This window comes from Barbatula barbatula (genome assembly GCF_947034865.1).
Source record: "Barbatula barbatula genome assembly, chromosome: 6".
Classification (NCBI taxonomy): domain Eukaryota; kingdom Metazoa; phylum Chordata; class Actinopteri; order Cypriniformes; family Nemacheilidae; genus Barbatula; species Barbatula barbatula.
The window spans coordinates 7085171-7106642 of record NC_136765.1 but is presented as its reverse complement, the minus strand read 5'-3'; positions in this window follow the sequence as shown (position 1 = coordinate 7106642).

The window sequence follows — 21472 nt, the reverse complement described above, 5'->3', positions numbered from 1 at the left end:
AAGATAAAGGGGATGGTATTAATGAGGTGAGTGAGATGCATTGAACATATTTTAAAGGGGTAATAACACGTGGGTCGTCAAGAATCCTTGGAGCTTTTGACATACTGTATAAGATATTACTGGTATAATTAATACATACTGCAGTTTTATATATTGAAACATTCCTCTTATCAATAACAAAAGCATTTATGTTAATGTTCCTTGGAATAAAAAACACGAATGTAAAAATTGTGGATACAGTATGTGATTACACAAGGAAGATTAATTCTCATATCACTTACCTACAGCAATATTATTTGCTCCGCCCACTGGCATTCCAGCCTGGTCTCATTGTTTATACGTATAGGTATTCGTCCATAAAGTTTACAAGAACAAAATGTACATTTTTGTAGAAAAAATGTACAGGCTAATAGACACGACGGACACAAGACGGCTGGTGTAAACAACCCCGGAGGGGAATTTATTGTGACAAAGGGAAAAAGTGTAAAAATGTGATAACCCGTGGTGCTCGTGTCGACTAGTCTGCCAATCCGTGCTTGTGCAAAAGGGTTCCTCTGTGATTCACACGCTTGATTCTGCAGGATAGAAAAGAAACAGCATTAGTCTCTTGGAGAACAAGCCCCAGAGTCGGCCTCCTGGGCGATCCACCTCTTGAGCAGGTTAATGTGGTATACCAGCCAGGAAGGATGGCTGATGGTCTCGGGTCCGTGACAGAGGGGCTCGTTTATGGGTTCGGGGAGGCGACAACCCCCCACAGGGTAGGATCTCGGTTTTTAGCACTCGGTAATCATCAGTTTGGCCGGTCGTCAGGGCGTGGTAAGTTAAGCGCCCACTGGTCACTTCCCCATCCCTCTCTGGTGGCAATCATCTCGAAATGTGTGCAGGTACACCTCGATGTCATCTTGAGCTGACATCTTCGTCAGCAGCAGGGTAGGCCACCTGCTGGTCGAAGCTCTGCTGCTGGAAGACTGATACCTCTGTGAGCAGGTGTAGGAGTTCATCCATTTTGGCCGCGGAGAGAGAGAGTGCGTCCGTAGTTCCTGCGATCAAGAAAAGATTGATACACAGATGGTTAGGATAAAATGTTGGCACGGAGGTCTCTTACCACTATGCCCGCATTCTCCACCACTTGTGGTGCAACACAAGAGACAGCTGGTGTAAAAAAAAACTGGAGGGAAATTTATTGTGACAAAGGGTTAGTCTCTTGGAGAACAAGCCCCAGAGTGGTGTGTGAGCGTGGTTTTTATGCCTGGCAGCTAATTGGTGTCAGGTGTGGGCCGTTGCCCAGGTGACGCTGATCCTGGATCTGTACCCTCCGCCACAAATGTTTGAAACATAAAAATTGCTACGTATTTTTAGCTAAAAAAACATGAAATATTCATGAACCTTTTATATGATAAAGATATTTGAATATTTTTGTTTATTAGAATACAGTTTCTTTTTTATTTTATTTTTATATTTTTTATTACATTTTCTTTTTAACACCACATGACAGAAAAAAGATAAAAAAACGGCAGAATATGAAATAGAAAAATAGAGTAAATAGAAAACAACTATAAATTTAAAATGTTATCTCTTGCAACAAGACAGGCAGTATCCAGATGAGAATCATCACAGAGCACACGAACATAGCAAGGCTACAAGGCGCTCGTTAGATAGTGAGCACTTAAAGCAAAGTCACAAAGACCGGCTAGGTTGATCTAGGAAATCCACGAAGCAAGGAGGATGACAGTGTGGGCCCAATATGCTGCAAGTAAGGGTCCCAAACCTTATAGAAAGCATCCATTTAGGAACGCAGTCCATAACAATGTTGTACCATGATTTTTTTGTTGGAGCTAAATTCTTGATCCAGAAGAGTAGGATGTTCTTTCTAGCCGCAAAAGTCAGTATATTGAAAAGTCTCCTGTGTTTACTGTCAGTAATCTGACCATCCGGGAGACCAAGTATCAGGCACGTCTGGTCCATCCATATTGGGACACCAAAGATATCAGTTGGATCGTTCACAATACTAGACCAATACCTTTGTAACTTCACACATGACCAGAGGCAGTGAATATAATTACCAGTCAGCATTTCCAGCTAAGTGGGGACATATTAGCGTCCATTTTGTTCTTGACAACAGGTGTTATATGCGTGCAATGTACAATTCTGAACTGAATGGATTGAGTTACACACAGAAATGTCCATGGTCTGAGACCAGACCTCCTGCCAATCAGCATCATTTATAACAACCCCTAGATCTTTTTCCCAAGCATGCTTGGTGGTTTGTGGGGTAAGAGGAGAATTAGAGTTCACAGTGATGCATTTCTTACTAATCTGTAGAGACAGGGCCTTCTCCACACATGAAGTGGTGTTTTTAGAAATTAAAATTGTGTCTTTAACTATGAAATCTCTAATTTGTAAATATCTGTAGAAGTGACATTGATTAAATAAACCAAATTGCTGTTGCAACTGCTGAAAGGATAGCAAAATCTGGCCATTGAGTATATCACCTATTTTCTTCAACCTGGAGGCTGGACCACAGTTAGAGGGAGCCCAGCGGTCTAAATCTGCCCTTATAGCATCCGAAAGGGTGGGAAGTTGAACTTAAACATCTGACCAAAAGTGGGTGTAACATGCACTCCTAAGTCAATGAAACCGGTGGTAGACCAGTGGAACGGGAAGGGCTCAGCTGTGTCTGGAACACATGTTAAATACCCCAGGGGTATAGCCTCCCGAAAAGACACTGAATGACAAAATGACCTTAATCAAGCAGGGAACAGAAGTTTGGGGTCGAAATAAATGTATCAGAATGTCATCCGCATAAAAAGTAATTTTGTGTTCCCTTAGACCAACGAAAATACTAAAAAATTAAAGTGTTTTGCCTTACTGCCCGAAAGCAATATCAAAGAGCAGGGGGCTAACCCTGCCTATTCCCGCGGTGGAGGGGGAAATTATCGGATCTCAGCCCATTAGCTAGAACTGCTGCCGTCGGAGTATTATACAGAACCCTAATCCAATTCACAAAATTACACAAAAAGAACAGATACGACCACTCGACCCGGTCGAAAGCCTTCTCGCATCGAGAGACAGCACGAGACCCGGGTCTTTGCAGCTCTTGGTTAGTTGGATAATGTTATGGAGCCTCCTCATATTATCACTGGAGTTCTGGCCCTTGACAAAACCAGTTTGGTCCTCCTTGACAATATGGGGCAGAACCTTATCTAGACATAAGGTCAACATTTTTTTTTTTGTTAAGTAGATCTATTGGCCTTTATGAGGCGCAGCTATCTTGGGCATTTTACTTTTTTAAGAATGACAGAGATGTTGGCCTCCCTAAGAGATTGAGGAAGGATCCCTTTTTTTTCAAATTAATGATTGAGCATAGACAGCAGAGGGTCTAAAAGAATACCACTAAACTCCTTATAAAACTCACATCCAAATCCATCTGGCCCTGGGGCCTTACTGGACGGCATATATTTAAAAGCAAATAGGTCTGGTAATTGGGGCATTTCGTTGTAATTTTTCATCATCTGTAGCTTTGGGGAGTCTCAACTCTGCAAAAAAACTGACACATAAGGGCCAGGGCATCATTAGGCTATCCGGACCTATAAAAATTGGAATAAAAGGATGCAAAGAAAAAAATTATGTCTATTAATGGTTTTGGTGTCGAACGATCTAACACCATTAAAGTCAGTAATAGAAACTATATTTTGAGAATCTGCCCACCTCTTAACGAGACTAGCAAGTTATCTTCCAGGTTTATCCCCAAACTCATATAGTTTCTGCCTGCCAAACCTAAGGGACTGTTCAGAGTCCTGAATCAGAAAAGTATTCAACACAGCACGTGCGTGTAACAGTTCCTTAACCAAATCAGGACCCGGGTTAGTTACATGATTTTTCTCCAATTCCGCTAGTCGAGATTCAGGAAGTTGACGCTGTTCGTTTTTCCCACGTCTCTTGGACACAACAAAAGACATAATCAGTTCACGAGAGTATATTTAACATGTCTCCCAGAGGGACAGATGGACTATCTGTGGATGGTGGCTGCCTCCACACATCAGAGTATTCAATATCATGACATATATTAGTAAGCACCCTCGCTTGCTTAGAAGTGGGAGAAATGTCAGATGGAAGTTAATCAAGGGATTAAGGTGACAATTGAAATCTCCTCCCACAAAAGAGTCCCCAGAAGCTCGTTCAATATAAACTGCAAGAGCCTTAGAGAGAAAATCTGGGGAATAGGCTCAACACTAATCAGAATGGCTACGTCTCTACTGAAAGAAGAATATGAAGAAGCAAAAATGTGCCCCGCCCAGCTCCTCGGCAATTTAGCATTATCCTTGTCCTCCAGATGAGTCTCCTGGAGAAACCCAATAGAGACATTTTCCTTTTTCAAACATGGTAATACTGCTGTCCTCTTGGCAAGTTTTTGGAGGCCACGAATGTTCCAAGAACAAATCTTAACATTATATTGATCAGACTTGGCCATAAGACACTATTTGCCATGAGGGCAGGATAAAAAAAAATACATTTAACAGGAATAGAAAACGCCACACAAATACCCCACATAATTCTTAAACACCTGTCATGTCCTGAGCTAAACACAAGCAAGCATAACCAGCATAACAAATGAACAACAAAGAAAAACAAACTGAGGGTCTTTCCCCAAGTAAACAGGGACTGTTCACCATACAGGCACCTTTTCAACTTACTAAGAGCTAACTGGCAGCAGATGATGAGTAGCGTGCCAAGAAAAAGTCTGTGAGTGAACGAAATAAGGTGGAAACGTAATATTCACGCCACTTCCATTACATTCTGCTTGTCTCTGAACGCGTGGAATCATAACAGCAGTGATCTGGGGCTCCTTTTTGCGACTGGTTTCAGTGGGAGGGTGAATAAATCTTCATAAATCCAGGCTGAGTTTGCCATGTTTAGCTTAAATAATAAGACAGATAGCTTGCAGACAAGCAGCCTAGGCTACTATTTTTTTGGTGGGTAGGCATTAGGCAAACTAAGCTACATGTCTGCTGATAGTTTGTTTCTCACTTTTCGTTTTAGCAAGAAGAATGAATGATGGAAGTAATGCATCACATTAATTATTTTATTCAGAATGGTTAAATGCCTAAATCCTATCACTATTTCTGGTATTGTTTGAAGGCAAGATGCCCACTGAAAAGAGGTGGATTCAGGAGAGGGAGAGACAATTCAAGTCATGTTTTTCTATGTAATTATTAGTACTAGTTAAGGTGATTGAGTGCTGTATTTCAGTGTTTTACTTCTTTATATATATATTTTAATAAAGACCCTGTTATTCTAAGTCCTTCATATAGCCTGTGAGTTGGGTTTTTTGGGCTGAGGTGCCCTTTTTTCAGGTCAGAGCAACTGCCCCTCAAAATTCCTGTGCACATCACTGTAGAATACAATAACATAATACATAAAAATGACCAGATTTATTAATCAAATGACCAGTGTACAGGTTATCTGAAGATGAGAACATCACGTCGCTACAACATTCTCTGTGAGATTAATCCACAATGTTATCTGAGGACGTGGCCATGACGTTTCTGGAAAAGGAGCAAAAATTCTAAGAACTGGAATGTTGCCCAAGGATGTCACAGTGACCAAATGAACACGAACTGGCAATGTCGTCAGAACATACTGTGTTCGCTGGGTAGTGCCTGTCACCCAAAAAGTACCAGAGTTTCACCTGTACACTCTTTGATACCAGCAATGTAATCAAAAGGGTTTATCATGGCTTTGAGGAATTCCCTGTTTGCACTGGAAATGTTGTTGGTGTGGGGATGGAATTTGTTGCCTCCAGTTATGAATCAACATTGCTGCCTGCCCTTTTGACCCCTCTCTATACCCATCCCCACCCAGCGTGGATTACACACTTGGCCTTTGACAAATGCCGTGGATTTCAATCAATATATAATTACCAGCCATTTAATTGCCCATTTTGAGTACAGATCGGCTTACCGTTAAGTAGTAATCGATAAACTGCCTTTGTGTGTGTGTCAGCTTGAAAGGGCAATTTCAGAGCAAATTATAAGTGCTATATATGCCATCAAGGATCTTATTCATGTTAGGGGGAAATTAAGCTTTTTAAACTGAAGCACATGTCTCTAATTGCCAGGAATTACTACTATACACACAGATCAGCAACAATAGTTTTGGTAAGGATGGCTGCGGGTCCTTAAAAAGTCTTAAAACTTCATCCAAGGCAAGACATATTCCAAATCTAAATCTGGGGGGACACAGTTGTTACCAGGATTAAATATCAAGACTTCTATTTTCCCTTCATTGAATTTAAAAAAATGTAAGGCCATCCAGGTCCTAATCTACTCAAGGCAGTCCAACAATGGTGCTAACAAGTTTGCATCATGACGTTTCAAAGGGAGATAGAGTTGCGTATCATCTGCATTACAATGAAACGAGATGCCATATTTCCTCAAAATGAGCCCTAATGAAAGTATTTAATTCTACATCCCAAAGTATTCTACATAGAGTCGCTAAATTTAAGATTACTCGTGATAAACTAAAAGTCGAACTATGGCTGAATGATATCACTTGGGCCGTAAGACATGTGAAAGGGCAATTTCTAAAATATACATCTGAAAACCAGTTTTCCCTTTTAATTTTGTACAAATAAATGCAAATATAAAACAATATTTTTATTTTGAATTTAGGTGAAATTCTGTCAGTAGTTCACAAAAAAAACAGTTTGCAGAAAAACAAAGTAATATGAGTGGTCTCTAAATTGTCAGAGGCAAATATACAGTATATGTATTAAAATGTTTATGTTCATCGCAGGTTTGGTATTACATTTCATATAAAGTGCATTCAAATGGTCTTAAAAAGTCTTACATTTAATTTGCTTATATCTGTAGACACCCTGTTACTGCTTGTTTACTTCAGCACCCACAAACCTAACCTGACAGAAACATGACACTGCACCAGCAGCCCTCCAGGAAGGGGTCCTGACAGGAACCACCGGGGAGAACCAAGATGTTTCTTTCCTCAAAATGAGCCCTAATGAAAGTAGATATACAGTAATGAAAATAAAACAGGTCCAAGAATGGAACCCTGCAGGACACCGAACAAGATGACATAAATTCCCCTAGGCGGAAGGAAAAACTTCTGTCAGACAAATAAGATCTGAACCACTTTAACGCAGTCCCTCTAGCTCCAACACAATGCTCCAACCGAGAAATCAGGATTTATATCTACAGTGTCAAATGCATCCGTAAGATCCAGGAGCATGAGGACAGCATTATGACCTGAGTCATTGGCTTATAACAGGGCTTTCAACAGTGCTGTTTCTGTGATATGGAGTGATTTAAAACCAGACTGAAACACTTCTTAACAATGAAAAAAACAACTGTAACCCTTTTCTCAACCCTAGTGGTTAATTTCAATGTTTCCCAAACAAGAAAACCCTGGATTCCCGGAAATTGAATGTTGAATTGACCAGAGTTTTTTTTTCTCTTTTATCAATTACTTTTTTTTAAATAACAAATCAATACAACAAATTCCAAATAAGGGAAAAAATTATAAAGATTTATTAATTTGACACTAATATAAAACCCTTCTGGAAATAACAAAAATAAAAATAACAGCTGTCCACTCCTTTAAAAATCAACTAAATAGCCTAAACAATTAATATCAATTGCTGAAGCATTCAATATTTATCACCCTCAAAAAAAATATATATATACACTCTCCCTTCTTATTTCAAGTGAAAAGAACACACACCGGATGATTATTGAAAATCATCACGTTGTGTCGACAGAATGGGGGTTTGACTTGAGAACCTATCATCTCTGACTGACTTGAATAGGCCAATGGAATATGCGAATGTAATTTGCATGCCGGTCCCCGCCCCGGACATCCGGGTATAAAAGGGAGCCGGCGTGCTGCATTCATTCACCTTTTGTGCTGAGGAGCCTGAGGATCATGCCTCGACTGCTGCAGCGGGCGGTCAGCGTTGTAGCATGAAGGACATCCATCAGGGAACGGAGGTTACATACGTAACCGAGACGTTCCCTTTCTGTCAGTCTCTCGACATTGTGTCGACAGAATGGGGTTCCTCGGAAAACGCCACAGCGCTGTGCCGCGTTACAATCTCCCGCGAAGTGACGCTGACTGGCCTGGGCGTGTCAGACGTAAGCGCTAGCGTAAATTGTAACCCTCCAGTGGAAGGGAAGGAGTCCAGAGCTTTCATAAAAAGATGGGAGCCCCTTCCACCGGCCGTAACGGATGGAGGCCTAGTTCTCTAACAGCGAGAAGCCGCCCGGCACCGTAAGGGCCACTGGGAAGCGCCATTCCCCCCTGAGGGAACGCTTTACGGAGACCACTTCATACCGCAGGGAGGAGCTTAGTGGAGATCCACACACGGTCTCGCCGGATAGGGGAGAGCACGTGGGAGACATGGGGACACAAGAGGGTGTCGCGAGCAGGTGAAAGTACACCTGGGAGAGGTCATGGGCCATCGTGTGAGAGCCACTCATGAGAAGACATCAGACGGAACCGCCCTGTGGTGGGGTTACTACGTGTGGAGCACTAGGCCTCGTTAGAGCCACTGCTAGAAGCTCAAAAACCGGCCAAGGGAGGCAGGGCTGCTCCGCCCAGCCCACCACCGAGGAGTGCTTAGTGATGGATGGAATGCCTACTCTTCGCCCAAGTGGGGGGAAGAGGAGAGGCTAGATAGCGCAGTATCCCACCCGGACGGGGGACGCTTTCGCAGGCGTACGCCCACCGGCTGCCGCCCTTACCTGGCGGTGTCCTGTAAGACTCGGGCTGATACCGGTTCCATGCGGAGGCTGTAGAACCTTGCGAAGGTAGAGTGTGAGTGGCTAACAGAGACTTCGTCACCTGCTGGCTCCACAGGAGGAGGCATCGGGCGAGTTTGATAACTGCGGCGAAGAATACCACCCTGACGGTTGATATATGCCACGGCAGTCGTGCTGTCCGACCGGACCAACACGTGCTTGTCCTGCACGAGGGGTAGGAATCTCCTCAGTGCAAGTAGCACTGCCAACAACTCTAGGCGATTGATATGCCAGCGCTGGCGGGGTCCCGTCCACAGACCCGACACTGCGTGCCCGTTGCACACAGCACCCCAACCCTGCAGGGAGTGACGAGGGAGGATGGACACATGGAAGTACGCGTCCTTCAGGTCGATTGCCATGAACCATGCGTTAGCATACGGCAGCTTGTGTAGGTGCTTGTTCAAGGTACGCATGTCCAAGATGGGGCGCAGACCGCCGCTCTTCTTGGGGACAATAAAGTACGGGCTGTAGAACCCGAAATACATCTCGGCCAGAGGGACGAGCTCGATCGCACCCTTCGCCAGAAGGGTAGCGACCTCGGCCCGAAGCACGGGAGCATTGATGCCTCCCACTGAGGTGAAGAGGATGTCCCGAAACTTGGGTGGGCGCTTGGCGAACTGAATCGCATAGCCGAGACGGATCGTTCTCTCTAGCCACTGTGCTGGTCTGGGAAGAGCCAACCAGGCTCCCAGGGACCGAGACAGGGGGATCAGAGGTTCGATTTGCTTCATTGCCCCCATACGAGGTGGTTTGATGGCTGGCAGTACGGCTCCCTCGCCGTAGGGGAGACCCCGGGGAGGAGAGCGGCTCTACCGAGATACCTGCCTGGCGATACTGCGGCACACCACACCGTCTGACTGAGGGTGCTGGTGGCCACTGAGGTGTACACCCGACCGTGTGTCTCACCGAGACACAGCGTGGGGTTGCCGAGCACCGTCCTGTGGAGGGTGAGAGCGGCTGTGAGGAAGACCCAGGGAGAGAGAAAGCTCTTTTTGTGAGGATGTCCCGCATCTGTGCAAGGTTTAGCCAAAGGTGTCTCTCCTGGACCACTAGTGTGGACATCGCCGCGCCGTCACCTTAGTCACCCGGAGAGCGAGGTCAGTGGCGGTGCGGAGTTCCTGCATAAGCCCTGGTCGGTCCTTCCCTCGTGCAACTCTTTCAACGACTTGGCCTGGTGGACCTGCAGGATGGCCATAGCGTGAAGAGCTGAGGCAGCTTGACCCGCAGCGTTGTAAGCCTTCGACACCAGCGATGCCGAAAACTTGGTCGATCTCTCCAGATGGTAGCCGTCTGCGGGCACAAGTGCACCGTGACCGCACGTTCCACCTGGGGAATATCGACATAGCCCTTAGCTGCCACGTCATTGAGGGAAGTCAGGGCGACCGAGCTAGTCTGATGTGCACGCGCCGAAAAGGGGGCGTTCCAGGTCGGACTAAGCTCATCATTCACTTCCGGAAACAATGGCACCGGGTCCCGAGAAACCACGTATTGGGGGAGGGGCGGTGCATTGCAGCCCAATACTCGCGGCGGCCCGGCAAAGCATGGTTAACATCTCGACAACCGCTTCTTCCTGAGCTCGACCCCCCCGGGGGAGGGATCTCCAAGGAATCGTCGGGGTCGGATGCCAAGAGGTCGCCCTCCGTTGCTGCGAGCGACATCTCATCGTCGTCACGCCCTGTGTCCGAGTGCGTGACTGAGGAGCAATTTCATTTGCCAATTTCCATTGGCCTGTTCAAGTCAGTCAGAGATGATAGGTTCTCAAGTCAAACCCCCATTCTGATCACTTACAGCACGAGCCGCTAAAAGAACAGTCACGCTGCCGCGCAACAGGCGAAAGTCCATTACAAATGCACAACAAGGCAGCATGCGATGAATCTCGTCCCCCCACCACTGTTATGAGTGGTTTGGAAGTGCTTCTTGTGACACAGATGACGCTACCCAATGGCAGAATGGGTTGAAATAATAGCCTACTAAATAAATAAAACAACACTTTAAACTAACAAAAAATTAATCGAGTGAATGAAAGTTCTATCTGTCAGGCCTGTACTAAGTAGCGAAGTCTCCAAGAATGACTCTCACTTTCATTAAAACGAGGACATGTGCTGAACTGTTTTTGCCATGTGCGATCTCCTTCCTTGTCCTCTCCACGACATAACTTAACGCATCTTGCGTCCGCAAACTTCAAACAATCTCAATACTGATTGGTCAACATTAATACACTTCAGTGCAACAGAACACTTCATTTGAGTAAAGGAAAACAGTATGAATAATAAAGAAACAAAGAATGTTGGTACATTTAGTTACATCACAACTCAAACAAAAACAAAATATGAAATGTATTTAAATTCTCTGAAGGCAAGGCTCCTATTTATGATTTCCTGATTTGTGATCCAAAGGTTTCAAAAACATTATTTAAAAAAAATGAGAAGGAATTATATCTAAGTAACAGGTAGAGGATTTCATTTTAGCTAAAAAGAGAGAGACACAGGCTCAAACTGGTTAAAAACAGCAGAGCACATAGTAGTGATAGATTAATCAGTAGGGGGAGAATAGATGTGTGCTCTAAAAACAGCAACCTTGTCAACAAAGATATTTAAAAAGTCTTCACACATCTGATGAGAGAACTCCCAACAAGTTGGTTGGGGAACATTCAAGGCTTTCCTTTACACATGCCTTACGGCCCAAGTGATGTCATTCAGCCATAGTTCGACTTTTAGTTTATCACAAGTAATCTTAAATGGAGCGACTCTATCTAGAATACTTTGGGATGTAGAATTAAATAGTAGAGTTAACTCCTCAGTATTAAAACAAGAAAGGGACATTGAAGAGTCCTCTTCAATGCATTTAAAAGCTTCAGAGAACAGTTCAGCAGTTGACGGATTAAACGAACAACAACAACGAGCTGGGAAATTTGGTGTAGGACTACAAGAAAGATACATTTCAAATAAAACAGGCCTGTCATGTGTCGTCAGAGAAAGTTGCATTACATACCTCAATATTACAAACAGGTAAGCCATATGACAAAACCAAATCTAATGCATGTCAATGCTCATGTGTAGGACTATTCACAAACTGTACCAAGTTTAAAGAGTCAATAAGATAAAAAATCTTTAACCAATGGTTTAGAGGGATATTAAAATCTCCAACTATTAAGACCCGATCATAATTTGGCATTATTCCAGCCAAAAAACATGAAAAGCATCAATAAAATCCTTACTGTATTAAATCACAGCACGTAGCACACATCATATTTTGCCAGACCACAGAGATTGGCGTAGTTGAATCGTACTAGATGACCCTTTTTTTTACCAGTAGGTCTCCGCGTTTACCCCGTCGTCTCTGATGCTTTCGCCGAAAGGTGGTTTCGGTGTTCGACAGAGGTAAGCAGGCGTAGGGGAATCGTACTAGATGACCTTTTTTTTACCAGTAGGTCTCCGCGTTTACCCCGTCGTCTTTGATGCTTTTGCCGAAAGGTGGTTTCGGTGTTCGACAAGGGTAAGCAGGTAACCCACGTAGAAATGGAGGATGGGCAAAGTTTCTGTCAGCCCAAATAATGGATAACTTCATGTTACATGGCAGATCTAGTGTTGAGAATTACTTGGCAATCATACACCAGTAGAGAGTCTGCATTTTTAAAAACAAACGACAACACAACACAAACACAAATAAATCCGAGAGCTGCAGACTAGTGAGAAGACTAGTTCTTTTAAATAGAAGGTTCTTCTATTTCTTTAACATCTATTTATTTTTCTTAACATTGTGTTGACAGCTCTCAAACTCTTCAAAGAAGCAACATTGCTAGCAGCATCTTCTGTCTGATTCATCTAGTGCATGCTAACATGCTTTCTCTCTACATGTGACTGTGACATCAAGCTAGTGCACATCCTTTGGCGTTTATCCAGAATAAATAGCCGTATGTCACTTGTTTCACTAACAGGATTTATTTAAAAACAGTTACATTTGTATATGGTCAGAACAAAAGTGGCAGATATATTACCCGTTATTGTAGTGATGTACAATAATAGATCCACTCTGTTGATGAGCATACACAACCCCTACGATCAGATTAATTCACGCAGAGGAGCAGTGAAAAGAAAATAACTGCAATTTTATGTTTCAAACAGAGATGTTGATAGAAAGGAAATGTTATGGAAAGTAGCACTTTATTTGATGTACTACAGGTACAAAAGCACAGTCATGCCGTGAGTAGAAGCAGTTTTTGTTTTGTAATAGTAGGTACTTTTGAGTGCAAAATAGAAGCGAAAGTGGCATGTTGTTGCCAATAATGGTCACACACATCAAAATTCAGCTCTTCTTTCCATTCAAGTATTTATTCATTCATTATTTCGTATGTTTCCTGTATACTTGCATTTGTTAAATTAGTGACACATCAGTTATATAATTTATTAGTTGAGCGCCACTAAACTCTGCCTACTAGTTGTGAGTTGTTTGGCAAAATCAGCTGTCAGAGTTTGCATCATTCTTGAATTTCTACCGGAAACAGTAGACCAATCCGGCAATATTTGGAATACTTTTTTCAACATACTACGATTTGGGACATACTAATTCTACTTTCGAATACCATGATAATATGCGGATTGGAATACAGGGACAGGCTTAAACATGGCACGCGGGGAGCTACTTTGTCCGGTCTCCAATGCAGAAAAGGACTCTTACTGATGTCGGATTACTTACCTGGGGTCTTATGTCAAACTTTGTGTAGATTTCACCCTTAAACTGCACGCTAGCACAAAAGTTTTCAAAAATATAAAATCATGCATACGCCAGAACATGCACATAATTCCCTTTATAAATACCAGTCAGGGGAAGACTGTGCATACGTGTATCTCCACCCAATCTCCTCCCCGATATAACCATATATGGAGTTTACAACGCCTAGTTTAACTATGCATAACGTCTTCTGCATATCATTTACATATGTATATTGACATTCATGTAACGGTACAAAATATTTGATCCAATGGACCGCTCCTCCACCAGATCGCACAGTGTCCACAATAATATCAAAGTGCGCACCGTTGATCATTGTTCTGGCTAGAAATACATTAAATATGATTTAGAACACGAGTTCTACAATTTAGTTTAAGAGAAACTCGTACTGGTGCACTATTTCTCTCAAGATTTGGACGTGTTTGTAAACTACTGTTGCGTCTGAATACGCCTACTTGCCTACTATGTAGTATAAGAAAACACAGTAGTATATCCGAATCCTCAGTATTCATAAAATTCCCGGATGGCTTACTGGTTCCTCCCACATTCTGAAGCACCCATGGACAGATACTTGGGATACTTATCTATCCCTTGAGCCCAATAAGGAGTTTGGCGACAATTTAAATGACGCACTGCGAGACCGATTCGTGTGTGGACTGAGTAGCGAATCAATTCAAAGGAAGCTATTAACTGAATCGGAGCTCACGTATAAAAAGGCTGTGGATATAGCGATGTCAATGGAGGCTGTATCTAGAGAATCACAGCATTTGAGCAACTCATTGAAGGTAAATGCCATGTCTTTGTCGTCAAAATCGTCAAAGGAAAAATGTTATAGATGTGGAAAGTCCAACCATATACAAATTGAGTGCTTTTACAAAGATCAAGTGTGTCACAAGTGTGGGAAGAAAGGCCACATTGCACGCATGTGTAAAGGTACTAAGACAGACGAAGGAAAAAGTGCAAAATTGAAGGGACAGACAAAGAAAAGACCAATTCACAGAGTGGATGCTAATATGGAAAAGAGTGATGAAGAGACAAATTCGGACACCGTTACCGAACTGACCTTACACAAAGTAACAGCAACATCGCACGATTCTCCACAGGTGAACAAAATGAAAAGTGAAACTAATTTAGTGTCATCGGTAATAAAAGTTCAACCAAAAATTTAAGGATTGCCAGTTGATATGGAAGTGGACACTGGAGCGGCAGTCTCTATTATCTCAAGTGAACTGTACAGAGATAAGCTGAATCATGTTCGATTACGCCAGACAAACGTTGTTCTCAAGACGTATACAGGCGAGGTCATTCCACCAGAAGGCGTCATCAAAGTGCGTGTCAAGCTAAACAGACAAAACGTACGTTTACCTTTGTATGTTGTTTCAGGAAAAGCAGCTCCTCTGTTGGGACGAGAATGGCTTCGCAGAATTCGTCTAGATTGGCGGTAAGAGCAGTTCATCAAGTGAATGAAGGAACATTTGAAAGTCTTCTTAAAAGGTACGCTAAAGTATTCAGAGAAGATTTAGGGACATTCAATGAGTATACAGCGACTTTGAGTCTGAAACCGGGAACCCAACCAAGATTTTTCCAAGCTCGGGTGGTACCGTACGCCATCAGACCAAAGGTGGAAGAAGAAATTGATCGCTTACTGAAGGAAGGAATCATTTGATCTGATATCCTGATCACAGGAAAAGATAATGCTCTTCACTTAGCTAACCTAGAAGCTGTGTAAAGTCGGCTGGAGAAATGCGGACTTCGTGTGAAAAGAGAGAAGAGTGAGTTTTTCAAAACGTCAGTGGAGTATTTGGGACATGTAATCGACGCATCAGGACTGCACAAGTCTCCAGACAAACTGCGTGCCATCGCTGAAGCACCAGCTCCTGTTAATTTTAACCAACTACGATCTTTTTTGGGACTGATTAATTATTATGCAAGATTTGTGCCAAATATGGCCACAGTACATCACCCCCTGAATGCAATGTTACACTCTGGTCACCAGAGTGTGAGAAAGCGTTCCAAGATGCTAAAACTCAGCTGTTAACACCCAGTGTATTCACACATTATGATCCTAGACTTCCAGTTCGTTTGGCCTGTGATGCTTCACCATACGGGGTGGGAGCCGTACTTTCCCACATGATGCCGGATGGGCGAGAAAGACCCATTGCCTTCGCGTCCCCAACTCTGAGTAAACCTGAACAAAACTAACCAGTGTGTAGCAGCGACATCAGTAAAGGAACCAGAGCAGATCCAATCCTCTGTCGGGTGAAAGAGATGGTATCAACTGGATCATTTCCATCTACAAAAGATTCCGAAAATGCACTGAGGTTGTACCTCACACAAAAGGAGGAACTCTCACTGATGCAGGACTGTCTGATGTGGGGACAGCGTGTTATCGTTTCACCAAATCTGAGACAACGAGTGTTGGAGGATTTACACACAGGACACCCAGGTGTAGTAAAAATGAAGGCTCTAGCACATAGCTACATCTGGTGGCCAAATATTGACTCACAAATTGAAGAGAAATCAAGGACATGCACGTCCTGTCAGCAAATCAAAAATCTCTGTGTCTCTCACCTCTACATCCCTGGGCACTGCCAGAAGTTCCTTGGCAGCGAATTCACATCGACTTTGCTGGTCCATTCGAAGGACGAATGTTTCTGGTAGTTGTTGATGCACACTTAAAATGGCCAGAGGTCCAGGTGATGGATTCGACAACTTCCGCCAAGACAATTCAAGTGCTGAGTGGTCTATTCAGTCGCTACGGTATACCCGAAACATTGGTGCGCGACAATGGCCCACAATTTACTTCAGAGGAGTTTGGATGTTTTCTGAAATCAAATGATGTTAAACACGTCCGCTCTGCCCCATTTCACCCAGCCACCAACGGGCTAGCTGAGCGTATATCTAGAGAAAACATGCTTGGAATGAGAAATACAACAACTTGTGGGATGTTTGGTTCACAAGAGACTGCACCAAAAATTGAGAAAAAAACTTTGAGATTATATTTTTTAGAGTTATAGAATGTCACCCCAATGATGTCATGGAACTGACATAAAATAGTTATATGAAACAACTTTTTTTTATCGAGTCAGTAGGACTGCTATCACTATATCAACCTTTATTTGTAGGTTAAATAAAAATGTTATAACTGCATTATATTGAACATATAATACATTTTGTGACCACGCTAGTCATGGAAAATTTGAAATTTATTTTAATGAGTGGGGCTGCTAGTCACTCAGCAACCCACCAGAGCGAGTCCTCTCCCGAATACTTAATTTTATTTCTTTTTATTATACCTTTATTTAACCAGGGAAGAAAATCACATAGAGATAAATATCTCATTTACAATTGAGCCCTGGCCAAGGTAGCAGTACACAGTAAACATAATAAAACAGACAAATACATAAAACAATAATCACAACACACACATACACTAACTCACACACCCACACTCACAACCACACACATACACAATCACACATTCAACAACAACAAAATTAAGAAACCCAGCTTTAGCCATAACTTAGATAGCAATTGTTTAACATGCAACTTGAATGATAAGTCCACCTCCAACACAAAGCCCAGGTATCTGTAGGAGGAGACCAGTTCTAAAGATTTACCCTGCAGAGTGTAAAGAGGTAATGGAGAAGATTCACACGTATGTTTCCTAGAAAAGACCATGTATTTTGTTTTCATATCATTCAGAACCAATTTTAAAGAGAGGAGTATTATTACTGCTTAACTATTGATGGATGTTCCATAATACCCTCATCTTTAGCTAAGAATCTTGGCTTTATATTCGATAGTACTCTGTCATTTGAGAACTAGGTCGCCAACACCTGTAAAATTGCGTTTTTCCATCTTAAAAATATATCTAAACTACGTCATATGCTGTCACCATCAGATGCAGAGAAGCTTATACATGCCTTTATGACATCAAGACTAGATTATTGTAATGCACTATTAGGTGGTTGCCCTGCAGGCCTATTACAAAAACTCCAACTGGTCCAAAATGCGGCAGCTCGAGTTCTTACGCGTACAAAAAAGTATGAGCATATTAGCCCGGTTCTGTCAACCTTGCACTGGTTACCTGTAAAGCATCGCATAAACTTTAAAATCTTGCTTATTACCTATAAAGCGTTGCATGGTTTAGCTCCTCACTACTTGAGAGAACTTCTAACGTATTATAGTCCATCACGTGCACTACGCTTTCAGGCGTCTAGTCAGTTGGTAATACCTAGAATTTCTAAATCAAGTGCAGGCGGCAGATCCTTTTCCTATCTAGCGCCTAAACTTTGGAATAGTCTTCCCTGCACTGTCCGGGAGGCAGACACACTCTGTCAGTTTAAATCTAGACTAAAGACGCATCTTTTTAATCTTGCATACACTACACTATCATAATGTATATATTTCAAAGATCTAGGCTGCACTAGTTAGATCAACCGGAACCAGGGACACTTCCAATAACAACTGATGCATTTGATGCATCACAGAGTGCAGAACAGTACTCTACTCTCAGCCAGTCTTGTCTCATTGTTCCAAGGTTACCAGAGCGGGCAGGACGCAGTCCAAGGTTACCGGAGCGGGCAGGGCGCAATCCATTCCCAGACCTAACAAATGCTGGACGAAGGACGGGCGACTCTACAAAACTTCAGTCGCTATTAGATTATTAATGATCATTTTAAATCTAACTTTGTTTTTTATTTTGCCTTGTTGTGCAAGCACTGTCGAGCTTGTGCAGAGGCAGCAGTTTTTGCCAAAGGGGAACTGGAATCCCCTGGTTAGGCCTGGTCTCCCTCTGAGGTTTTTCTTCTCCTCCAATGGAGTTTTGGGTTCCTCGCCACTGTTTGCATACTGTTTTGCACTGTTTGCCTGGCCGGGGGGGCTGCTAGAATTTGATAGTCTTATTTAATTAACTCTGCATATAGGAATTTATTGTGTGTCTGATATTTGGCCTGTGTTTTGACTTCCATAACCTTTTATGCTTTACTTATAGTCAATGTTTTCTTGTACAGCTGCTTTGTAACAATGAAAATGGTAAAAAGCGCTATATAAATAAAGCTGACTTGACTTGACTTAACTTGTTGGACTGGAGTTTGAGACTGTAGTGGTGGTGACAGTTGGAGTCCGGCCAGGATCAAAGGATTTAAGCAAATTGGTTTCCGCTGGGCTGTACCACTTGCTGAGATAGCACGGGGGAAGTGGAAATGGGGAATCTTTTATAATTTGATTCCTTTACTGAGGTTTATATTACTTGGTTAATTTAGTCTTCCTTTAACTTGATTTAAGCTGTATTTGTTTGATTACATTTTTGTGTGTTATGTGGTAAATGTAATGTATGTTTAATTGTCTTTTGTTTAGAATGTGCCATCTTTTTCTTTATAAGCTCTGTGTTTGTTCATTGTGGAAGGCACATCCTTGCTGGGCAGTTTGCCCTTTGTTTGACGTTATGTTGCTGTTATTTTGTTGCAAGAAAGTTATGTTCGTGATTTTGATCGGGATAACCCATTATTTTTGTAGTAAAGCTGGTGTTTCCTTTTCTTGGCCTCTCGGTCACACAATCCCCCTGCTCAAGACAACACATGTCCAGGTCGTCTGAAGTCTGCCAAAAAACATGGGAGAAGGTCATGTGGTCATATGAGACCAAATTAGAACTTTTTGGTATAAACTCCACTCGCCGTGTTTGGAGGAAGAAGAAAGATGAGTACAATTCCAAGAATACCACCCCAACCAGCTCAGCACCGTTTGGTATAAAGTCCCCATTCTGTCGAAACAATGTCGAGACACCGACAGAATGTAAACTTCTTGGCGATAAAGGAATAATTAAGGAACAAATAATTTAGGCGTTTAGCTATTCCTACACAAATCTGCTACGAGCAAGGTTCGAACTGGTGATCAGTCTGACTTTAACAAGAGAGTAAATCCATTGTATGCAGACTGCGGTCTTCAGCCTCCTCGTTAGAGCACACGTCTCCCATTCGGAACGACGTCGGTTCGAAGCCCGCGGAGAGTGGGGCGAGTGGGACCGGCTACATCTACACCTTCTCAAGCTCCTTCTGCCGCCATGGTTGTCATGGTGAATTGTAATATCGGAGCTCCATTGATCACGGCTTGTTTTAGCCGTGGTGTAGCGTTTAACTCAAAGATAAGCGCTCCCAGAGTTGATAGATCTAACTCAAATTAGCTATTCTGAAATTAAAAACTTTAAGTTTTTCATCTCAGTGTAAATGAACTCAGAGCTCACATTTTAACTCGCCATTGGTTGAACCTACTTATTGAAATGGGCCCCAGGGTTTAATCATTCAAAAGCATAAAATCAATTGTAAATCACTTAAATATTTCTTCAGATTCGCTTAATAGGACCAGGAGTTATAATCCCACTTTTTCAACACATTTAAATGACCCAATAAGTCATTTCAAATGCCTTATGCATGACAGGGGGAGCAGTCAAGAATATGAATAGAGGAAAGTAGGTCTCAGGTTTCTGTCGGGTAGGCAGCCTCTTTGTTTGGGGGAAAAATTAATATAGAAATACATAGCATATTTATACTTACCTTTTCTTGCTATTATCAGGGAGACATCTCATGAGTTGTGTGTCCGATCCCACTTTCATCACATCCATTATCCTGGGTGAAAGATGCCTTTTGGTAAGGTGCTGCTTATAATGCCCTTTGTATGGTTCCCATCAATGCTTTCACATTTGTAAGGTATAAAGTAATGAAAGAATATTAAAAAAAAATTATATAAAACAAAGTAATATCATGCAGTGAGGTAAAACAAAATAATCTTTATAAAAATTGTAATGATGCGAGTGCACAGAGAACACGCGTTAATTAAATGGAAACCGTTTTAATTGTTATATCTCATTAAACTGCAGTTTTATAGCTGTGAAAAGTTGGATGTACGGCATTTGTTTTGACAATATAACAGATTGTACTCTGAAATTTCCCATATAATAAATGAAAATTACCAGATTCATTCAAAATTTAGTTTTAGTCTTAGTCTTTTTGACAAAAATGCTATTTATTTTAGTCATCACCATCATTTAAGTTTTAGTCTAGTTTTAGTTGATGATATATAAAAACAATTTTGCCGACTAAATCTACATTATGTTTGGTCTAATAAAACCTAAATGGTTAAAATAATTTACTTTATAGATGTATAGATGTTCCATACAAAAATGTGACTGTTTCGACATAATTTACTTTACCTTATAATTAAAGTAAACCAGATCATTACCTTTATTTTTCAGAAAAGTTCAGTTACTATTGGATATGCATTGTTGAAAAATATAGAATATATCACCATGAACGCATGTCAAATGAGCATATTCATTCAGTACAGTCAACAAGTGAAATATTCTGACAGGGTTCACATTTAAACGCTATTGGCTCATGGCATGCCTCTTTGAAGAACAGAGCTGAACTGTCTTTGCTTGACACAGTTATGAATGAGAAATATCTTTTTACTTAACTGTTACTTTGTTGCATTTCACATTATGCAGCAGTTTGCATTAGCGGAAAAGGTTATATTGGCCTAAAGAATGTTTGTGTTTGACTTTATACTGAGTTTCGGGGTGACTTGCTTGCAGTCAAGTTAATAAGACACTTTGTAAACCTCGTGGAGACACAGAATATATGTCTGGGCTTCCCCTTCTCCCAGAGACTTATCTGTACCACTTATATGAGATAAGCAGCACATGCGAGCAAGCTAAATTGGGACAAGAATATTTTTATCTTGAAAATGTCGGTATATTTTTATTACAGTTATCGTTATTCCGCATTTGTTTTTATGAAGTTACGTCTCGTTTTCTGCATTAACACTGGTGGCTACAACGTTCCCGGAACATTAGCAAAAATCTAAGAAATAGAACATTGCCAAGACGTCCTCAGAACATGGTCACAAAGTATTTTCACAGTGACCAAATG